General features: G+C 45.0%; 1 protein-coding gene across 4 annotated transcripts in view; it reads right to left on the reverse strand.

Moving 5' to 3' along the window:
* The window catches only part of DNAJB2 (DnaJ heat shock protein family (Hsp40) member B2), a 2030098-nt gene that overhangs the window by 1350394 nt on the left and 659984 nt on the right, over positions 1-19720 (reverse strand). The gene's annotated exons all lie outside the window — the stretch shown is intronic.

Genomic DNA, 19720 nt, shown 5'->3' on the forward strand with positions numbered 1-19720 from the left:
AAGGCTGTTTTCCTTGAGAGGAATTTTAACAGTGCTGTAGCAGTAGGCTGAAAAGGGGAAAGCGTGAGCTTCTTTAGGACAAAGTTAAGGTCACAGGCAGGGGTGGGTAGCTCTCCTCGGGGGTCTTAAATTGTTCCTCTCAGGAACTCTTTGACCAGAGGGTGAGAAAAAAGAGAGGTGGCTCAGTATTATAATGAGCTGAGATAGCCGAGGCATGAATCTTAATAGAAGAGAAGGATAGGCCTTTGTGGAGCAGCTCTGCTAGGTAATCTAGGATTTGAGGTAAGGTGGGCACGGCTGTGTCCTTAGGGAGACTGGCTCCAAGAACAGTATCATTTCCATTTTTCGGAATAGGATTTCCTAGTACTAGGCCTTCTGGCCTCAAGTATGATGTCTAGCACCTGTTTGCTGAGGGTTGCTGGTGGTGTATTCAGGGAAAAAGCCAGGCTGCAAGGTTCAGGATTTGCAGTGGAGGATGCAAAATCTGTCCCTCCTGCTGGGACAGCAGGGAGGGGTCTAATATAGGTGCCAGGGTGGCACTGCTGCCAGACTGTGTAGGAATGGGTACCAGTGCTGGCAGGGCCACTCTGGTGCAATAAGGATGTCCTTGCTTTGTCTTGTTTGATCTTGAGTAGTACTTTTGAGAGGAGGGGCAGAGGGGGGAAGGCATAAATTGAGAAGTTTTTCCCATGTAAAGGATAGGGCATCCACTTTCCATGCTTGGCTGTGAGGATTTCTGTTGCAAAATTTGCTCAATTGATGGTTTTGCGGGGAGGCAAAGAGGTCCACCTCTGGTGTCCCCCACCTGTGGGTTAGAAGTTTGAATGAGTTGGGCTCCAGTTTCCACTCATGTGGGTCCAGTAGATTTCTGCTCAAGTTGTCTGCCAGTGAATTTTGTTTGCCTGGCAGGAATTGAGATTGCAGGTGCACTTGGTTGCTCAAGGCTGTGTTCCACAAGGCCATGGCTAACCTGCAGAGTGGGTAGGAATGTGTTCCCCCCTGCTTGTTTATGTACCACACAACTGTGGTGTTGTCTGTCTTTTTCAAGAGTTGTCCTGGACAGATAAGGTATTTGAAGGCTGTCAGAGCATTCTGTACAGCTAACATTTCTTTTTGATTGATATGTAGGTGAATTTGCCCAGGGCTCCATTTGCCTTGAATGCATTTGCCAGCCATGTAAGCCCCCATGCATAGTCTGATGCGTCTGTTGTCAGGGTTTGGGTGGCGAGGCGTTGAGTGATAGGGAGTCCCTTGTTGTGGTTGCAAGCCTCTGCCCACCAAAGGAACTCTGCCCTTAGACAAGTAATGATAGGAAAAAGAAGTTATGTACCTACCATAACGTTCCATGTTAGTTGTCTTCTTCTCGCCTTCTTTCTTGCTGGTTGGGTTCAGAGCCGATCCTCGGCTCCGACTCGGCCATCTTCAAAAGCTCAAGAGCTGTTTACTGGCTCGAGGCCACCTCCATATCCCATGATGCCTGGCGCTAGATACCCAGATCTCGTTTGGTAAGTCTAACTGGACATAATAAGGAGAGAACCATATCCTAGAAGGTATAAATCTTAACAGTGAGGCTACAAGGCAGAAAGGAATAGCCAGAGAAGGCTCAGTCAGTGAAATCCATAAAGAATTCTTCTCGGTCTACTAGGATAGGGGGATGGAGGGTGGGACACAAGAAAGAACGCGAGAAGAAGACAACTAACATGGAACGTTATGGTAGGTACATAACTTCTTTATGTTAAGTTGTCTATCTAGCCTTCATTCTTGCTGGTTGGGACAGCGTCCCTAGCACCTAAAATCCTGGGTGGCTCATCAGAACAAACTCTTCAGAACAGTGGAACCAAAATCAGCTCTGCTCCTGGAAACCACATCCAACTTATAATGTGAAATGAAAGTATGTGGGTTGGCCCATGTAGCCGCAGCACAAATAGATTCCATGGGCAACCTAGCCTGAAAGGCCACAGAAGTGGCTAAAGCTCTGGTGGAGTGACCTTTTGGTTTAACAGGCAATTCTTTATTCCTCAGTTGATAGATAAATGTGATGATAGTAGTCAACCACCTGGATAAGGTTACTTTTGAGACTGGAAGACCTTCTTTACCCTGAGCATAAGAAAGAAAAAGTTGGTCCGATTTCCTGATGTCCTTAGTTCTATGCAAATAAAAGTGTAGTTGCCTGTGAACATCTAACTGATGTCATTTATATTCCGCCCTGTTGGAGTGGTTGGGGAAAAAACACGGGAAGGTCTATGGACTGATTCAAGTTATTCTCTGAAGAGACTTTAGGAAGGAAAGATTAGTCCTGAGAGCAACCCTGTCATTGTGGAACACTAGGTACGGAGGACGGATACAAAGAGCCTATAGTTCCAAAACTCTTCTGGCTGAAGTAATAGCTACTAGAAAGAGGGTTTTCCAAGATAAAAACTTCAGGGAACAAGATGCTGCAGGTTCGAAGGGAGGCAAAATTAAGAGAAGCTAAAATCAAATTTAGATCCCACGGAGGTGGAGGATCTCTCACTGGGGGCCTGAGCAGAGTGGTCCCATTGAGAAAGGCTTTACATAGCTTATGAGACATGATATTACTTTCTGACAGGCCAATGTGAAAATTTGAAATTGCAGCTAACTGAACTCTAATTGTAGCGGAAGCGGACCCAGCATGAAAAAGTTCTGCAAGAAATTCCAAAATGTGGTGTACAGGGGCTGAAAAGGGGTCTATATTCTTTGCCTCTGCCCAGGAAGAAAAACTTTTCCAATTACTAGCGTAAGTTTTTCTAGTCGTAGACTTGTGCGATGATAAAATAATTTCGTGCACAGATAAAATAATTTTGTGCACAGAGGAGGAGATATCAGGAAGCCTGGCTAAAGTTGGAAGTGGAGCAATCAAGCAGTGAGCTGGAGAGATTGCAGGGATTGATGCAGCCCGCCCGATTGATGGATCAGAAGGTCTAGAACTAGGTCCAGAGTCCAAGGCTGCTCGAGAAGATGATGATGCAGGAACGGGAACCATATTTGTCGAGACCAGTAAGGAGCAATGAGGATCATTTTGCAGCCCAATACGGTAGCTTTCTGTATTAGCTTCGGGATTAGGGGAAACGGAGGGAATGCATAAAGAAGTCCCTAAGGCCAATCGTGGACTAGAGCGTCTCTGGGGGAATGTCCGGGGAGTGGAAGGAGAGTGAAGAAATTGCTGCACTTGCTGTTGAAGGGGGTGGCAAAAAGGTCGCAGCAAGGTTGGCCCCATTTGCGGAAGATTTGGTCCGCAACTATCTGATTCAGAGACCACTCGTGAGGCATGAGAATTGCTCTGCTCAGCCTGTCTGCTATAACGTTGGACCTCCCAGGGATGTGCGTTGTGATCAGAAACTGTTGAGAAGAGATCCCCCACTGCCAGAGTCTGAGTGCTTCTCGACATAGGGGGTAGGACCTGGTTCCACCCCGCTTGTTGATGTACCACACAACTGACATATTGTCCATTTGAATTGCAATGGTCCCGGTAGGAAGAGAGTCCTGAAGAGCTTGCAACGCTAAAAGCACGGCCCTCATCTCCAAGATGTTTATATGCAGATGGTATTCGTGAGGTTTCCAGGTGCCTTGGACTGTTCTGCCCTGATAATGCCCCCCCACCACCCAATCAGGGAGGCATCCGTGGTCACCGTAGCAACTGGAGGGGGGGGGAAGAGTACAAATGGTCTGCCCTGGGGCGCTGATGTGGACACCATCCACCATGCAAATTGCTTTTTGCATGTTTCTGTGATCATAACCATGTAAGACATAGGAAGCTGCTGGAAGGACCATTGGGTGAAAAGAAGCCACTGGAGAATCCTCATGTGAAAACGAGCTAGAGGAACAAGTATGATCGCTGCTGCCATGAGACCCAGAGTTTGGAGGACGAACCTGGCTTGAATTCTTTTGCATGCTAATAAAACTTGCACATGTTGGCGAATCGCTAATACCCTGTCTGGTGGAAGGGTCACTGAGATGTCTTTTGTATTTAAATTTGCACCTATAAAGGTGATAGACTGACAGGGAGACAATGCAGATTTTTCGAAATTTATTGTGATACCTAGCCTGGAGCAAGTCTCAATAGTGTAGTCTCTGGCTCGCAGAAGGTGATGCCTGGTGGTAGCAGTGAGGAGCCAGTCGTCTAGATATGGAAACACCTAGAATCCTTGCCTTCTCAGGTGAGCGGTAACTACTGCCATACATTTGGTGAACACCCTGGGGGCTATGGTGAGACCAAAGGGCAGAGCTCTGAACTGATAATGGCTGGCTCCCAGCCGGTAGCGAAGGAATCTTCTGGAGCGTCTGTCCATTTTGATGTGGTAGTACGCATCCTGAATATCTATACAGCACATCCAATCGTCCTGACCCAGAAAGGGTAAAATGGACTGTAGCATGACCATCCGAAACTTCGTTCTTTGTACAGACCTGTTCAGTCTGCTGAGATCCAGAATGGGTCTCCAGTCCCGTCTTTTTTGGTACCAAAAAGAACCTTGAGTAAATTCCGGATCCTTGCTGGTCAGCTGGGACTTCCTGGATGGCCCGTTTTCTTAGCAGTTTTGAAACTTCTTGAACTGCTTGATCCCTTAGATTGGGTGGAACATCTGGAAGGGACCTGTTTAACAATAAGGGAGTGCGAACAAACGGAATTCTGTAGCCTTCGGATATAACAGACCGTACCCATTTGTCTTGTGTTATGTCTTGCCAGGCTCTTGGGTACAGCGATAATCTTCCCCTGACTGCCTCCAGAGGTGGGCAGCCGGGCAACCCTTCAGGGATGCAGGAAGGGCTTCTCAGAGAAGGATTCTCTGCTGCCCTAGTTTTGCGGACCCCCTCTGCCATGAGGGCGGCGTCTGTTGTTATTCCCTCCTCTGCCCCTGGATGGGAATTCACCAGGTGTGTCCGGCAAGGCTCCCTGGGATTTCCAGAACCACATCTTTCCACTCTTCTGACCCTTGGGATATGGTCTGGAAGGAGTGGAAAAACAGACTCCCACGGCAGAGAGAGTCTTGCCTTCCTGTTCACACCTGGTTAGGGTGTCCTTCACCTGTGATCCAAAGAGAGCAGTACCATCAAAGGGGGTATTGGTGAAAGACGCTCTGAAGTGTTCCGTAAAATTACATAGCTGCATCCATGAGTGCCTCCTAAGGGCAACGCCTGTGCCTGTGGCTCTACTCGCACCATCGGCTGCATAAGAAATGAGCCTCATGGAGGAGTTCACCACTGAATTAAGAGTTGCCAGCTGGGAGGCTACCTTAGCCTGGGCCCCCTCAGCTGATAGATCTTGGAGGGTATCTCCGAGCTCTTTAAGGAGATCCCTTTGAAGATGGGTAAAGTGGCACAAATAATTCAGAGACCTCATGGAAAAGGTCGCTGAAGAGAACATCCGCTTCCCATATCTGTCCACTGTCCTGGACTCCTTGTTAGGGGGATGGACAGTTGAAGAACTTTCGGCCAACTCCTTCTTTGTGGCCACTGCTACCACCATGGCATCAATGGGAACACCTTTAGTCAAAAATGGTGGTGCAGTTATGAATTTAGCAGGTCTTCTGGGGGTCGGTTCAACTGTGTCTGGAGCTGACCATGCCTTCCGAGCCACTACAGACATCAGTGGGTCGAAAGGCGGAGACACCCAGGAGGTGGAAGGTCGGGATCCAAACGCATCCAGGAATACAGACTCATCCTCTGAAGGGCTTAGGGTAGTCCAGTTCTCCCTCTGCCTAAGCATATCAAGGATGTCTGAGAAGGAGACATCTTCAGAGGGGGATCTCAGGGACCCTTCCGAATCCTCTAAGTTGGTATCTGACGTGACAGACTCAGGGGAGTCAACATGCTTCCTCTTGCATTTCCTCTTACGAGGTGGCTCCTCTGAATGATTAGGGGAGGCCTCGGAAGAGGAAGATACACCCAAAGGGGTGCCCTGGAGCGTTTGTTCCCCACGCTTGGGGTCTGGAGGAGGGGCAGAGGCAGACGCAGGCACCATTGTGGGAGGAGCCGATGGGGATGATAGTGGGGCTGACTCAGGGACCAGCACACTCCTCATGACCTTGAAGGCATCCCTGCTCGGTTACCGAGAAAGCTCCGGCTCCGAAGAGATCGGAATTTCTCTCTGCACCGAGGGGGACGGCTCCGAAGCCGATGAAGGAGCAGAGCTCACCTGCACCGAAGCTCCGAGGGGGAGAACTGGATCGGACAAGGGTCCGATGCCACTCACCCCCTCGGAGCTGACGAGGGAGTCTCAGCGCCCAGATCCCTCCAAGGACGGTACCAAGGAAGTGATCAGAGCCGACGACGGAACCAAAGGAGAAGGTATCGGGGCCGCCGGTTCCACGACTCGAACCCCAACGAACTCCAGCTCCGAGTTCAAGAGAGGAGTCGGAGGAGGAATAACTGCAGACATGGACGGAGCAGACACCTGATGAGGGGGGCTGGGCAACATTTTAGCTAGGGCCTGTGATTTCAAAAGCCTATTGACCACTCTCTCCACGTCGTGATCTGAAAGCCTTGAGGACCGAGAAGAGTGGGAGGACTGATGACTGTGCTCCGATTTGAGCAGAGGAGACATCGGAGCCGAGTGTATTGGCTCGAGGGAGGGTGACCTAGATCTCTTTCGACTCCCCGATGGCTCTGAAATGCATGTCGGAACCAACTGGGAGGAAGGCACATCGGTTCCGGCCGGAACCGAAGTAGAAGTACCAGCTTCACCCAACGACGGCTCCGAACTGGGAGCCGAAGATTTAGGTGGCTTAGAGGACTTCACGGGCTGAGCCTTAGCCGGTGAATCCCGGGGCATAAGTAAACCCCGTAGGATTAACTTATTTTTACGCTCCTGCAGGACTCTTGGGCTGAAAGCATGGCAAACCGAACAAGAGTCCTGCAGGTGCACAGCGCCCAGACAATAGACACGAAGTGTGACCATCTGTCAGAGACATCTTCTGACAGCATGAGTCACACTTCTTGAATCCGGACACCTTGGTATCCTTGGACATCCCTGAAAGAAAGGAACACCAAGACCAACACACAAAAATAGGAGATAACTAACACAGACACTAAAGTTACCACACCCAAAAAACAGCAATGAAATATGAACAATATTCTATGCTACCAACTAACAAATAAGTCTAAACTAGGTAAATACTAAAAATTTTTTTTTTAGAAAAGAGAAAAAGGTTAGTCTCTAATTTAAACGACTACCTGTGTGAGGAGGGGGAGGGGAAAACTCTCTAACAAAAACAAGTTTTCTAAAGGGAAGGGGAGGGATCAGAAAGATATTACAGATACAAACAAGACTAAAATGTTGCAACTACAACAAACAATCTATACTAAAAAACCCTAATACTTTTTATCAAAAATACCAATAGGTGATAAAAGTATACAACCTGAGCCAGTAAGACAACTTCACAGCAGAAGCGGCAAACGAGATCTGGGTATCTAGCGCCAGGCATCATGGGATATGGGGTGGCCTCGAGCCAGTAAACAGCTCTCGAGCTTTTGAAGATGGCCGAGTCAGAGCCGAGGATCGGCTCCGAACCCAACCAGCAAGAATGAAGGCGAGATACACAACATTAATTGTTTCCAGGTCCTGAGAATGTTGGCACCAGAGACTTTTTAAGTACCACTGAAGTTTCCTCATATGCAGTCTTGCATATGGAATTAGTAGAATGCATGAGGCCATGAACCCTAAGGCTTGCAGTATTTTTCTTGCAGACAGCTGGGTTCTGGTGGCCATTAGTTTGAAGAAGTTTGTCAAATGAACCTGCTTTTCTGGAGTAAGGAATGCCATCTGGGAAGTTGTGTTCAAGCTTGCTCCAAGGAATACAATTTTTTGGCTGGGCACCAGATAGGATTTCTTTTCGTTGATGGTGTACCCAAGAGAAGTTAGAAGTCTCTTTACAAATGCCAGGTGCTGAAGTAGCAACTCCTGACTGTCCGCCTGAAACAGGCAATCGTCCAAATATGGATAAATTTGAATATTTCTCTGCCTGCAGTATGAATGGCTGGAGCCAGGCACTTTGTGAATACCCTAGGCGCAGTAGATAAGCCAAAGGGAAGTGCAGAGAACTGATAGTGCATACAGCCTGCCCTGAAACGTAGATATTTCCTGCAAGATTCCCTTATGGGGATGTGCAGATAAGCTTCTTTTAGGTCTAGGGTGACTAGCCAGGAGTCCTTGACTAGCACAGGAAGCAGCTGTTGTAGTGTAAGAATTTTGAATTTTGGGACCACCAGGAAGGTGTTGAGAATGGACAGGTCCAGGATAGGGCGCCAAGTGCCCTCTTTTCTGGGCACCAGGAACAGTCTGGAGTACAAATCCTGTCCTTTTTGCTCTACTGGAACAGGTTGAATAGCCCTCATACTGAGAAGAGAAAGTACTTGCTTTTGAGCCTCTGCCCACTGGTTTGGAGGAAGTTCTGGCAACCCGCTTGGGGTTGGCAGTGAGTGGAAGTAGACTCTGTATCCCTGAGATACAATGTTTAGGACCCATCTGTACTGGGTAAAGGATATCCAGTTTTTTTGCATGCAGGGCAAGTTTTTCTCCTAGGAGTGCAAGTACTTGGGCATGGCTGGGAAGGATGATAGACAAGTCATTGTGAATTTTTTCCATAAGAGGGTGGCTTACCACTCCCTGTTTTTGAGGGGGGAGCACTCCATTGTTTAGATCTCTGCGTACCGAGACTGTAGCCTTGGTGGTCTGTTGCCCCTGGGTTTGGACTGAGAAGACCTGGTAGGGACTGCAAAGGACCAGTTTTTCGAAGTCCAATGCCTACTGAATATAGGTGGCTGTACCCATAAGAAATGTGTAACAGTTTGCATAGATTTAGCTTTTTCCTCCATCTTTTTAAGAACCTCTTCTGCTTTTGTGCCAAGCAAATGTTCCTGGTTTAATGGAGCATCTAGTAATTTTCCTTTGACATGGTCTGACAAGATTTGTTCCTTCAGCCAAGCATGCCTTCTCAGTACAGACCCAGTGACAGCAGCCCTGCAAGATGCTTCTAAGGCATCAAAACCACACTGCAAAGTATGTTTACTGACTTGGTTTGCAGAATACATTAACTCTTGTAAATCTTTATTTTCTGCAAAATCTGGAAGCAACAACATTTTTTGTTTAGTTAGTTCCATAATATGCTGATGGTACTTCAACATGTGAAACTGGCAATTTAAAGCCCTGATGGCAAGAGCTGCAGAGGTATATACCTTCTTGCACCATCTGTCTAAAGCCCTTGAATCCCTGTCCGAAGGGGTAGGATTTTTGGATGTAGTAGCCTTAATACCTTTAGGTCCCTGGGAAATGGTCTCTGGATCTGCAGTGGGATTCTTAAAAGAGAAATTTTTGAGAGTCGGGTATCCTGTAGTACCTGTCATGCTTTCTAGAAGCTGGTGGTAAAGTATCAGGAGTAAGACTGGATTCCATGAAAACATCATCTACAATATCCAGGACAGGGGGTATAGCTAGAGGCCTGTGCTGAGGCAAGTCTAAAAATTCTCTGAGTCTCTTTTTGGACTGTGGGTAGTCCTGGTATTCTCAGCAGAAATGCTCCCTTAAGGTATGCAGGGTTTCACCAAAAGAAAATTCCTCTGGAGGGGAGGCAGAGGGAATGGAATCCTCTGCATCTGAATCCTCATAGGTAGATAAGGGCATGTCCTGGTAATCAGAGGGATCAGAGTCACCGGACTCATGGTCTGTTTAATCACAATGCAAATCAATTCTTTGTCTTTTAGAGGGGGAAGGCTGGCTTCCCCTATTTAAAGTTATAAGGTCTTCAGCCATTCTAAGCATTTGTTTCTGTGGCATGGTAGCTTGAGCATGCGCTTTGGTTGTCGGTTTTCTAGGCGTAGTGTGAACTCTGGGCCGGAGAAACTCTGTTGTTTTAGTCTGAAACTAAGCAGTCGGTTTAATACGAACATCGGAAGGTCGGAATACACCCTCAGAAGCCAGTGCCTGCACAACGGCTCTGGACCATCCAAGGCAGAGACATCTGCAGGTTCCATAAACGAAGAAGCATCTCGCGGCATACCAGACTGTGAATGGGTCTCAGCAGAGGCCTGCAAATCTGCAGAAGCGGGTATCAGGGGTTGCGAAGGCGCCTCACTGAGTACCGGTGGACTGGCGACTAGCTTAACAGAAGCGTTGTCAGCAGTTTTGGACCCATGCGGTCTGTCTCTGTCTTTATCCTTACGTTTTTTTCAGAAGATCGGTAGTTGGATGGCTTACCAAAGCCCTTTCTGAATACGGAGAATGAGAGCGAAAGAATTTAGCAACAAAGATAGCCCGATGATGAATAGTTTGGGCATTAAACAAGGCACAAAACCGTCAGCGAGGAATGTCATGGTCTGTGCCTAAACAGGTGACGCAGTAAGAATGAAAATCTCTGTGAGGTATTTGCTTTCCACAGGCAAGACAATTGTTAACTTTTTCTGACATCGGTTAAAGCAAGAAAAAAGAATCCCCAAAGGGGTACTTGGCTTTAGAAGACTTCAGGTCTGAAACTCGAAAAATGAAAATTTCAGGTAGCGGCTGACCGGCACTTCAGAACTAATTCGGGCTCCCATGTGGCAAGAAAAGCTGATGTAATGGCATCGGCTGCATGTTTTATACCCCTGATGACCTGATGTCATGGAAGAGGCGACAGCATCCGACATAGAAATCCCAAGACTCTGGTATTCAGGCCGATTGAGGGCTACCTGCAGGCCGATACCACAAGTGTTTATTAATACAAACGTTCTGGTACCTCGGCAGTTCGCCTTCAGTGGAACAATTTCAATTACTTCACATCCATCATATATAGCATCATCTTCCAATTAATCAATTAACCATCAAGTATGTTTTCTTAAAGCTCAAACACACAATAAATGCTTCAAATTTTTAAACTAATACATTAAACAACTTCAGTACAACTAAAACTCACAAATAAACCATGCTGAAAACACATTATTTATACATATACTCTAATTTCAATATTATGCTCTATACTACAAATATATTAATTCATCATTAATTCATTAAATATACAATATTAAATATATATAAAGCACAACAATAATTACTAGCAACATTATAAATATTATAAATATAATATAATACAATATTATATTATGGCCCACGATATTGTTAAATAAATATAAAAAGAAAAACAATTAATGATAAACTATCAGCCTATTCCAGCATCCAGATTCATCCCTCTAGGATGTATAGTATGATAGTTAAAGATCATCTTATGTTCCAACCTATTCAATTCATTCTTAAAATTCCCTCCTGAGTGTGGTCTAGCCAGAACACTAAAGATGAATCCATCAATTTCACAGTTATGTGTAGTGGCAAAATGAAAAGCCACTGGGCTATCCATATTTTTTCTCCTAATATCCCCCAAATGTTCTAGAATGCGAACCTTTACTTTTCTAGTTGTTTGTCCTATATACCACATAGGTTCTACACAATTACAACCCAAGATGTACACTACCCCAGAAGATGTACAATCAAATTTTTCAAAAGCTACGTATTTTCTACCTTTTATTTTCTTCCCATGCATATTATTAACCTTCTCACAAATGGAACAATGTCCACATCTAAACATTCCAACATTCCCATCAGAAGAACATATCAATTTCTTATTAAGTAGTTCCTTTAAATTTTTATATCTACTGTATGAAAAAATAACCCTTTTGGGAAATAAATATCCGATGGAAACATCATCACTAATCACATGCCATAGCTGTTTGAACATTTTCTCTATAATTTTTGAAAATTCTGAATACTTAGAAATGAAGAACATTTGTTCTGCGTCATCACTAGCCTTGCCTGAATATACTGTCCTACAAGCCCCTACATTTTTCTTTTTCTTTATTAAATTATCATAAATCTTATAAAGGGAATCTTCAGAATAACCTCTAAACAACAATCTATCAAATACTTCACCTAACACTTCTTTCCACAAAATATGGTCAGATGTGTTCCTACAAATTCTCTTAAATTCACTTTCAGGCAAGGCCTTAATGAGATGAGGCGGATGCATGCTACTTGCATGCAAAAAATTATTAACGGCTGTGGGTTTTTTGAAGGGCTTATCCTGAATCATGTTATCTCTTCCAATGTAAAATTCAACATCCAAAAATGGCATTTTACTCTCTGAAATTTCAAAACTAAATTTCAAACCATGCCAATTTTCCTCCAATTTATCCATAAAAATTTTAAATGAGGAGGTTTCACCCTTACAAACGAAAATCAAATCATCAATATAACGTTTGTAAAAAACCACATTATTAACAAAAAAAGTAGTTTGAAACAAATTCCTTCTCAAATTCACCCATATAAATTATAGCATAAGACAAAGCAAAAGCTGCTCCCATTGCTGTTCCCTTTACCTGAAGGTAAAAATCTTTCTTCCAAGTGAAATAATTATGAGTCAAACTATACTAGGCCCTTCACCCATCATCTTTTGCATAGCCAATAAGCCCCATCTTTTATCAATATTGGTATACAGTGAACAAACGTCTGCCGTGACCAAATAATAATCCTCTTTCCATTCCATTTGGCAAAAAGCCTTACATATTTCTTCAGTATTTTTCACGTGTGAAACCACCTTGGGTAAATATTTTTTGAAATAAAAATCCAAACATTTATTTTCCTTTTCAACAAAAGATCCTATGCCTGATATAATCGGCCTTCCTGGTGGATTAGTTACACTTTTGTGAATTTTTGGTATAATATAAATGTACGGATGTCGTGAATCTTTGTTTGTTAACTTCCTAACATCATTACTGTTAAAAAATACCAGCCTTTCACCTCTTTCCAATAAATCATTCAATTCATCTTTATAAGGTTGTAAAGGATTTCCATCTAATTTAACATAAGATTCCTCTGCTAAAATAGCATCAACAATCCCTTCGTACTTCACAGGGTCCATTACCACCCAGTTTCCACCCTTGTCCGCTTGTTTCACAGTTATCTTATCTAACCTTGTTCTAAAATCCTGTAACGCCTGCCATTCATTTTTATTACGATTAAACATTTTCTTTTCTTTACAAAATATTTTATATGACTTTTCAATACAGGAAATCAAAACTTATTCAAAAGAAGCAATAACCATAGAACACTTGGGAGGAGAGAAAGTACTATTACTATGAAGGTTAGGTAATTCTAAATGCCCATATCCTTCCCCAGAAGAATAGGCTGAACTATTGACATTAAACATACTGTTATCATCTACACTGATAGCGTGTGCATAATTTTCATCATAAACATCATCATGAAAAAAAGAACTTTCATCATAGTCATAAATACTCATGTTTAACAAATCATCTTCCAAAACATGTTCAGATGTGATCACATCTGAGAGAGATTTACGATTAGAAAAGTGTACCCTCAGGTACAATTTGCGAATAAATCTTTTAACATCACAAATAATATCAGCCAGGCAGGGAATTCTCGTAGGTACAAACTTAGTGCCCTTAATTAAAACTTCATTCATCTCCCTGCTGATATCAGTCGTTGAAAGATTCAGTACAGACAAACCTTCACAAAAATTATTGCCAACAGTTTCTTTTAAACTGCTATCATGTCTCACAGTATGTCCCAAATATTCTAAGTCCCAATCAATGTCACTAGCATCATTGCTGTCCGTATTGCACTCAATCACAGTCTTCGTATTTACTACACGAACAATTTGATTGCAATGCCATCTTGCGATGACACCACTAGGACTTACTTGTAGTTTTTTGAGACAGAGCAGTCGAAGCAGTGGCTAACGAGGAACCAGCCTTCTTTTGATTCCTTTTCGATCGTGTCTGCACATACGCGCCTGATTTTTTCACACTCTGATCCCCTTTACAGCTATCCGAACCTTCGCCCGAACATTCCAACACAATATCTTCAAACGATACGCTTTTACGGCTTCTGCTTGTCTCGTTAGAAGAGTATGATGAACCATTATCACTTCCGATGGTCCGTCTTCTTAAATTCCGACGAAAACGGCGCCCTTTGGTCAGCCAATCGAATATCTCATTTTTTTCATAATTTTTGATGTCCCGCTTTAATTTGGACGACTTCCGTTCCATAACCTCTCCAAGTTTAACAATTTTATCATTAATTCTTTTAAAATTGCTTTAAAAAATGTTATCAGAAGTTTTACTAATTAGTTCTTGTTGCAATTCAGTGATTTTTTTATGCAAACTCTCAATCACTCTATTGTTTTTCTTAATTAATATTTTTAACCAACTCAACGTGCAATCTTGTGCTGCCTGTCTCCATTCCAGTAACAAATCCTTCTCATGCTCACCAAAACCACCTGCCGGCAATTTGTCTATTCTCAATCCTCGAGGCGAAATGCTGAGATTTACATACTTCTCAAGTAGTTTTGTGTCATAAAATACTGTCACTTCTTTAGACATAGCATGTTCTAATTGAACAAATTTTCAGCAAACAAGTTGTTATTGTCCGTAGCCCATAAATCCGACATTGCTAGTTTGCATTCCCTTTCCTTAAGTATTTCAGCAAACAGTAAATTCTCAGCAGCGATATTTCCTTCCATAATAAACTTCATGTTTAGTATAATGTATTAGTTTAAAAATTTGAAGCATTTATTGTGTGTTTGAGCTTTAAGAAAACATATTTGATGGTTAACTGATTAATTGGAAGATGATGCTATATATGATGGATGTGATGTAATTGAAATTGTTCCACTGAAGGCGAACTGCCGAGTTACCAGAACGTTTGTATTAATAAATGCGATTTATACATCCTGAAAGCTGATTTTTTTTCCTTCCTATTCGTGGATGTTTTTTTTGGATTTGAAGAGTGGTGTGTTGGTGTTTTTTTCATGATACCACAAGTGTAATGACTGCAACAGTGAAACACAAAGAACATCAATTTTTCTGAAATAAAAGCCAGTACCAGAGGACTCTGACTAACAAAGTTTGCAGATGACTGCAAACTAGGAGCAGTCATTTAATCCCCAAATGCCATAGCCATCCAGTATGCAGGTTTGTCTCTAACAATTGGTGGCAAAATCATAGTCTAAAACTAAATGTCAAAAAATCCATTACTATATCCTTTAGGAAATCATCTCCTCCAGGGAACTGTCACACAGACCAAAGAGTTGACCCAGTTGTTCGGGCTCCATGGCAAGAAAGACTGATGTAATGACGTCGGCTGCCCTGCTTTATACCACTGACAACCTGACATCAGTCCCTAGCGACCTGCAGCTGACATGGGAGGGACAATCTTTACTCTGGTACTTGGGCTGGCCAAGGGCTACCCAGCAGGGATAACCCACATGAGATGACTGCAACAGTCAAACACGAAGAACATCTGCCGCACGGACAAGAGTTGACCGAGCTGTTTGGGAATTAAGAACTTGCGTGTCAGTGACCTAACTTTTCACCAACATGTGTCTGTTATTTTAAGAAAGTCCTTCTACATTGCACAGCTTATAAACAAAGGAATTGTGTCTAGATCTAAGGATGTTACTGTCTACCTTAACTCAGCCCTTATTAGAGCAATCATTGAATATAATGACCCCTACAAAATATCTGTACATGCAACAACTGAAACACTCACAGAGATACCTTACTAAAAGGATACATATGGCTTAAACATGTCATACGTGGAGAGACTCAAAGCCCTGTCACTATGCTTGGTAACCTACAGACTGCTAAGAGGTGACCAGAGTCTGGCATAGAAGGTAAAGAAAAGTTGTGCAAGATCTTCCCATAACCATAGATGTCCTTCTCTTCCATGTTGCAGTATTCTACTAGTGGGTTTACCCTTCTTCCGATCAGCTTGTCCGGCTAGGTTTCCAAAGCTTTTTCAGTCCCTCTTGGTGCAACGGACATCTGACGTAGAGGCAGGTATGTGGGCCATAAAGGTGACGTCTGCAAGCACCAGTCCTTACAACCAATTAAAGCTCCAGAAGGAGCCAGTTCTGAGTGACATAGCCTGTCCCTGAGCCGGGTAGAGCAAGTGCAGGGTTAAGAAGGGGGGATGGTGAGAGGGAAGGAATACTGCAATATGGAAAAGAAGAACATCTATGGTTATGGTAAGTTCTTACACAACTTTTCTATGTCCTTCTATTCTAATGTTGCAGTATTCTACTAGTGGGTGAGTACCAAAGCTGACTAAAGGCTGTGGGGTGGCCTGACAGAGGACTCCAAGAACCCATGCAGGATAGCTCTGGCAAATCCTGTCCTGGCTCCGGAGATGCTGTCCAGTTTGTAATGCCTGGTGAAAGTGTGCACCGAGGACCAGGTGGCTGCCTCCAAAATGGAATTAGTGTCCAGATCTTTAAAAAAGGCCCCAGAAGAGGCCACCATTCTTGTGGGGTGGGCCCTGACATTGCCTGAAAGGGTCTTCCCATGATGGGTGTAGCAAAAGGAGATACCCTTGGCTATCCAGGTAAAAATGGTCCGTTTTCCCACTGCTTTCCCCAGAGCCCTGGGGTGAAAGGAGACAAAACAGTTGGTCTGATTTGCAGAAAGGTATAGTTTTATGCAAACAGAATCTGAGTTGTCTGTGGACATCCAGGGAATGCAGGACTATCTCCCTGTGGGTTAAAGAAAAAGGTAGGCAGGTGGATAGCCTGATTTAAGGAAAGGTTGTTGACCACCTTGGGGGTGAAGGAGGGGTTTTATTCTCAGGGTGACCCTGTCCAAATGGAAAACCAGGAATGGCGGAGTAGCCATGAGGGTTTGAAGCTCTGAGACCCTCCTGGCTGAGTTCAAGGCTACTAGCAGGACTATTTTCCACGTGCAGAACTTTAAGGTGGCCTTGTCAGCCGGTCCAAAAGGTGGCAGTGTGAGTTTTTTCTAGCACATAATTAATATCCCAAGGAGGAGGGGGTGGTTTCCTGGGGGGTCTTAGGTGCCAAACACCCTTCAGAAAGAGTTTGGCTGGTAATCTGGATGCCAGTGGAGGTTCCATAGGCAGGCAGAGATGGCAGACAGGTGTGCCTTTAAAGAGGAGCAAGACAACCCTGTCTTCAGGAGTTCACACAAGTAAGACAGAATCAGAGGCGCACTGCTGTCCAGCGGCTCCATCTGTCTTTTGTGATACCAAAAGGAAATCTTTTCCACTTGGAAAGATAAGATTTTCTTGTGTTTGGTTTCCTGGCCTCTTGCAGGACTGAGAGCACGTCCTTGTTGTACAGGTGTCTGAAGGGAATCAGAATCCTATCCACCACAGAGAGGTGCAGAGACTGCCACTGTGGGTGTATATGTGTCCCCTTGTGCTGTGTGAGTAAGTCCACTGAGGGGGTAACTTGTTGTGATTGCCCTTGGACAGATGAAGAAGTAGAGGGAACCAGTGCTGCCTTGGCCAGTAGGGAGTCACCAGCAAGACTTTTGGTGAGTCCTGCTGAATTTTCAGTAGGACCCTCTGTATCGGGGGGGGGGGCATACAGGAACTTCCCCTCTCAAGACATTGAGAAGGCATCTGTTTGCACTGCCTTCGAGTTGTGAGTTCTGGAGCAGTAGATCTGGAGTTGCCTGTTTTTGGAGGAGACAAACAGGTCTATATGAGGGCTACCCCACTTGTGGACCAGATCTAGGAACACCTCTTGACAGCATCCATTCGTGGCTGTCTGAGGTGGTTCTGCTTAGGGAATCTGCCTGCGAGTTGTGCAGGGAGGGAATGTAGGCTGCCTAGAGGGATATTCCCTCAGAGACAGCCAGATCCCATACCTGTAGTGCTAGTTTGCATAGGAGGTAGGAGTTTTCCCTCCTTGCTTAAGTACCACATGACTGTGGTGTTGTCTGTGAAGATTTTTAGGAGGCCCTGCTGGAGGTAAGGTTGGAAGGCCTGCAGGGCTACGTGCATTGCTGTCATTTTCCTGATGTTGATGTGCATCTGTTTGTGTCTGTCTGTCCACAAACCTTGCACTGTCTTTGGGCCGAGAGTTGCCCCCCAGCCCAGGTCTGAGGCATCTGTGTGCATGATCTGTGAAAGGGAAGGCATTTGCAGGGGCACACCTGGATTCTGGGAAACTTGGGCCAGCCACCATCTTAATTTCTGGTGAAGACAAGGGAGGAGAGACACCCTGAACTCTAGAGGATGTGAGTGTTGAGTCCACACTGAGCACAGGTACCACTGAAACTTCATGTGTAACCTCACCAGGGGCAACATGGGGATAGTAAGCTGCCATGTATCCCCAGAAGTCATAGGAATTCCCTCACAGTCAGGGCTGTTGAATAGAGGGCAGCTTGAAAGTGGTGGGAGAGGGACACCACTTTTTCCTCCAGAAGGGAAGCCATGCTGATATCTGTCCTGATTCTTCATCCCAGGAAGACAATGTCCTGTGTTGGATGGAGTTGGGACTGAGTAATTTATCAAAAATCCTAGAGACTGCAGCAGGCGCAGGAGATCCTTGGTGTGAACCAGGATGTTCTGTCTCTCCGCTGCTTGAATGAGTGGGTCATCTAGGTATGGGAATATTTGTATTCCCCGGTCTGTTCGCTGGGTGAATGAGTAGGTCATCTAGGTATGGGAATATTTGTATTCCCCTTGTCCTGCAGTAGGCAATGACTGGGGTGAGGCACTTTGTGAAAACCCTTTGGGCAGTGGAGAGCCCAAAAGGCAATGCACAGAACTTAAAGTGAGAGGAGCCTGCAGTGAATGGAGTATGTGGAGATAGGCCTCCTTTATGTCTAGGGTTACTGTGAAGGCCTGAGGCAGAATGAGGGGAAACAGAGTGGGTAACATGAGCATCCTGAAAAAAGGAACCTTTAAGAAAAGGTTGAGGTGGGAGAGATCTCAGATGGGCCTCCTTGGTCCTTCCTTTTTGGGCACTAGAAAGATTCTCGAGTAGAAATCTTTCCCTTGAGCGGGGGGGGGGGGGGGGCTGGTTCTATGGTGCCTTGGAGGAACAGGCTGTTTGAGACCTGTAACAGGAGGGATCTTTGGAATGTGGGATGGGTTGAGATAGGTAGTCTTGGAGGAGGAGAGATCCATGTCATAAAGTGTCCTTCCTCCAGGATGGACAAGACACATTTGTCTGTTGTTATTAGGGACCAGGCTGGGAGACGGTGAGAGAGACGGCTGGACAAGGGGGTGTTGGTAGGAGGAAGTGGGAGTAAGGGTGGCAGGCAGTCAGACACTGCCTGCCCTGTCTGGAAAGGGAGGCCTTTGGCCAGAGGCCTGAGAAGTCCTAGGCTGGAAAGATTGTTTTCCGGGAGGCATTCTGGACCTGGAAGGGGCTGAAGCCCTTGATGCCTTTCCTATAAATTGTGTCTTAGTCGGGAAGATTCTCTGGAACTTTGAGATTAGAGAGACAAGGAGGTGTTTGAGGTGTTGAAGCTCCTTCCTTTTTGCTGGAGAGACTTGAAGAGATCAGACACCTTTGCACCAAAGAGGGCAGAATGGTCCAAGGTGGTATCCAGGAGCTTGGCTCTGAAGTCATCAAGGACAGGCTGCAGACACAGTCAGGAATACCTTCCGAATAGGGCTGCTGATGCAGATGACCTGACTGAGGCCTTGGCAGCATCGTATGCACACCTAAGGGAGTGCTTGGTCACTTGAGAGACAAGGGTGAGCAAGGAAGACAGAGATTCTTTTTTTGCAGCACAGTCAGGCATGTCATTAAGCTCTTTGGAGGCGTTGTCCAGAAGGGCCAGAGAGTACTTGGCCATGTGGGACTAGTGTAGCCCTAAAGGCTAGGGTAGAAGAGGTATACATCTTTTTTCCCCATCTCTCCATGGCCTTGCTGTCCTTATCCGCAGGTAGGATAGTAGTAGTAGCGAG

Source organism: Protopterus annectens, chromosome 6.part1 (assembly GCF_019279795.1).
Source record: "Protopterus annectens isolate FY-2018-M chromosome 6.part1, PAN1.0, whole genome shotgun sequence".
NCBI classification, from domain to species: Eukaryota; Metazoa; Chordata; order Ceratodontiformes; family Protopteridae; genus Protopterus; species Protopterus annectens.